Genomic DNA, 4,603 nt, shown 5'->3' on the forward strand with positions numbered 1-4,603 from the left:
TATTTACATATTCTTTTTCTCTTTCTCTTATTCTTATCATCTCCTTGAACATCTTCTCCCTATTAATTTCTCATTCTCTCCCTTTACTCTCTTTAATACTTTATACAACTTTAAAAAGGCAGAATAAACAGCTGGATTTAGGAATCCCCAATCCCCCTTCATCTACACTCATATACAAAACATCACTTTTCACTGTGTTTAATCTTGAACCCATATGAAATAAAATACTAGTTGCACAATTTCCTTTTCATATTTTTCTGGGATCATTTATAGACATTTGACATGTATTCTGTTTTCCCATTATTACAGAATTTCCCAAATAAAGCTTTCTCCTGAATGATAATCTATACTTCCTCTACAGAAGACGTATTTCTTTCTTTTCTTTTCTTTTATCAAACCTCCCATTGCATCATAATTACATCACTTTTCCCAAACTGTATCTCTAACAAAGAATTGAAAAATACACATCTCTAGTTTTCATTATATCACCCAAACCCTTACATTTATCTTTATTCAAGGTTATTCCTATTTCCTGTAAACATCCATTCAGACAAACCAATACTTCCCTCATCCATATTTTGTTGTTAGCAACTACAACTGTATTTTCTGCGTATGTCAAAACTACTGGAATCACTACCTCCTTTTGCATCACATATCTAGCATCTTTCATTTTATAAGCTACCTCACTCAGTATCACATTCATTACAATGAAAACAATATTCCACTCATGGGACATCCTTGTCTTATACCACACTTCATATATATTTCTTTACTCAGCCATCCATTCACTAATATTCTCACTATATTATTTTGATATGTTGGCATACACACTCTCCTAATTCAATTACCTATTCCATACTTCTCCATAATATCCCACAAATCATCATGTCCTACTGTATCAAATGCATATGGTGGTATCACCTACCATAATTTCGAATCCTCCCTTTTACTTATAATATCATCCACAGTTTCTCTCACAACCAATAAAAATTCTTGACATCCCTTCCCTTTTATATCATATGTACCTTCTTCCATAATATCCCTCATCCTTCCTTCCATTCTCTTGTGTATTATTCTCATAAAAAATGTTATAATCTGTGGTATTTAGTGTGACGGGTCTCCATTTTTTTATTTCATTCTTCTCATCATCCTTCCATATCAATTTTAATACCCCACTACATAACTCTTCATACACAAACCCTTCCTTCACCCATTCATTCAGTGCATTTACAAAACATTCTCTTTGCCAATCCACAAGTTTCTGGTGCATTCCATATTCTGTATCATCTGGAACTGATACTGAATTAACATTTGTTTTCCTAAGTACTTCATCCAGTTTACTAATAGCAATTTCCTTTTCAAATTCCTTCTTAACTTGTTCTGGATTTTTTTTTTTTACTTTCCCTTCTGACTTATTTTCCTTTTTTTTTTCTCTTACACATATTTTCCACATGTTGTACTGCAATATTCATAATTTACTTTTGTGTTCTTTTTACCACTATTTTTACACTTTTAATTTCCCTCATTATACTAATAATCTCCTTTACTATTTTAAGTAAATATGCAGATAACTCCTCCCTTCACCCTTGTAAATAATATTTCTGCCTAAATAGTAATGCTTTAATTTTGTCTTGATTACTTTTATATATTTCTTTTTCATTATTATAATATCTCCTGTAGTATTCTCCAAATTCTCGGATACATTTCTCTGATTTCCCATACTTCATTTTTCCTCTTCATTTCTTACATCATCCTGCCAATGAAAAAACACTTTTATACTTCTTTTTAAATGTAATACACAATTCAGATCAGTTTTTATAAAAGTAATTCATGGTTATCTGATCCTTCCATAAGTGCAATACTTCCCATTCTCTCAATTTCAACACATTGTTTTTCATTTATTCTTTTTATCCCCTTTTCTGTTGTAATATACTCCCTTTCTTCCATCACTTCCATCCATATTACTAAACTGTCTGAAAACCCCATCACAACTGTACCACCAACTGCAAACCCCTTCTAATAATAGAAAATAATCAATTTCAGATCCTAGTTCCCTTCTTCTATAAACCTATTGACCTTAGTTCCACACAACTAATTTACCACATTTTATCACTTCTTGTATTTTTTTACATCTTTCCCCTTTCTTTTTACATTTCCCCATAAATCATAATTAAAGTCCTCTGCAATTGTAATTTTCATGTTACTAATATTTGATTAAACATATTCTCTCTCCTTGTTAGTTATATAGGCATATAATGCTATAATTCTATAAACATGTTCTCAGTCTCACATCCACAACAGTTAACCTTCCCATTCTTGCCAACATTACATCTAATATATTCACTGTTTTTTTACACAACACAGCCCTCCAGAACAACTTTCACTTCCTAAGTTCCATATTTGTATTCCCACCCCATAACTTTTTTGTTTGCAGTATTTCTTCACTTGTCAGGAATCTTACATTCTCTAACAGAATAACATTCATATCACATTAAGCACACTATTCCAGTATCCATATCTCTCTTACAGTGTTAATAATACTATTTACATTTATGGAAAAACTCTAACCTTCTCCTTCCTTCAATTTAAGTTTAGGGGAATATTTTTAAATTTTGCTTTCCTTAATTTTACTCTTTTTACCAGTTGAATATTTTTTTTCTGGGTTTACATACAAATAATCTTTGATCCTCAGGATCATATTTTTCACTGGCTACAACTCAAAAAAAATATTAATATCAATCCCAACCACTCTTCCTGCAAGCACTCTCTCTCTCCACATTTTCTCCTCCATATTTTCTTCTTCTTCTTTTTCTACAGTTTATTCCTCACCTAGTTCAATCTCTTCCCCAGCATCTTGTTGCCCTTCCTCATGTATCTTTGCTTCCCTTTCACAGTCTTTTTCATTATTTACTGCTTGTTTTTAACACACCATCCAAAAGTGTCCCTTTCTTTTACACAACCCACACTCAGGCACACGCCTTCCTGTTGTGTATCCTTTCTCCCCACACTGGTTACATTGTACATTGCCACAATCATTAATTAAATTACCCCACAAATGAAACATGATTTAGTCTGGCTAGCCTATGTTAATGTCTCTATATGACCAGGCACATAAAACAACACTTGACAAGTGTTTCATCGTGTTTTTTTTTTCACATTTCAAAACAGCTTCCATCCCCCTTCCTCTATTTCATACATTTCTCTCATCTCTAACTTTAACAATATCATCAACAGTTTCAAACAGACACTGCATGCATTTTTAACATCATCTTCTTCCAGTTTGTAAGTTCCAAACTGCAAAGTAACATTTTTAGCATTCAAGTTACTACCAGAAAACAAATAATTGTTCCACGGATAAATGTCCTTTGTGTTATACAAGGATAGGTAGGGTGGTGTGGGGGTGGTGGGCCCCTTGGGCCCTTTGCCGTTATACAGTCCCAGAAATTTCATCATCAGTCCATCAGATTCAAATATTAATTCACAAAAAAGTCTCTGTCCCAATATGTATAAAAGATTGACTTTCTTGACCTTTAAAACCCAGCACAGTTAGCCAATTTCCCATACATAATAATTATATATTACAATGTCATTTTGTGTTCTTTTTCTCACATCAGATCTTCCCTTCATTTAATAAAGTTTTACTCACATGTTGTTGCTGTCCACCTTTTTTGCCTGTAGTCACTGCTGCATATGTGTTAGTTACTGCATTATCTGTTGTCCGAAAAATCAGACACCTCTTCAGTTACCTGCTGCTTTCCTCTTTTGCTTTCGGTCAATGCTGCATACATTTTTAACTGCTGCATTCTCTGCTGCTACATCATATGATTTCTTTTCCACATTACCATGATCAACACTTCAGAAAAAAGGTATCTGCCATGTCATGAAACAGCAGAACTGCCACCTGTATCATACTGCTGAATTATTTGTAACATAACATCATCTGCAGTCCCTCCTGATGACAGTTCTGTTATCTGCACCACTTCATCAGATTCACTTCCTTCCTTCCTTCTCCATTTAGACAGCTAAATGCTGGTAATTTATAACATCCACCACACAGGAATATTTGTTTACATTCCGAAGCTCCATATCAAACAATTATTTCTCCATATTCTCACTTTCCACTTCCAATCTCTCCATAGCTTTTGTCTCCTCCTTCATGTTACTGCTTCACTTAGGCCTCTTCCTCTATCAGGTGTATTCTGAACCACTGGTATATGTTTACAAAAGACCTGCATCACGTGTACTCTGAACCAGTGGTACAGTTTTACAAAAGGCCTGCAATATGTGTACTCTGAACCATTGCTATAGTTTTACAAAGGGCTGCAATATGTATACTCTGAACCACTGGTAAACTTTTACAAAATAAAGCATCATGTGTATTCAAAACCACTGGTAAACTTTTACAAATGGCCTGTATCATGTGTACTCTGAACCACTGGTACATTTTTACAAAAGGCCTTCAACATGTGTAATCTGAACCACTGACTGAATTTTACAAAAGACCAGTATTGTGTATTCTAAGCTACTTGTACACTTTTATGAAAGGCCTGTAGCATGTGTACTCTAAGCCACTTGTATACTTTTTACAAAAAACTTGAAACGT

The sequence above is a fragment of the Protopterus annectens genome, chromosome 11.part0, assembly GCF_019279795.1.
Source record: "Protopterus annectens isolate FY-2018-M chromosome 11.part0, PAN1.0, whole genome shotgun sequence".
Taxonomy (NCBI): Eukaryota; Metazoa; Chordata; order Ceratodontiformes; family Protopteridae; genus Protopterus; species Protopterus annectens.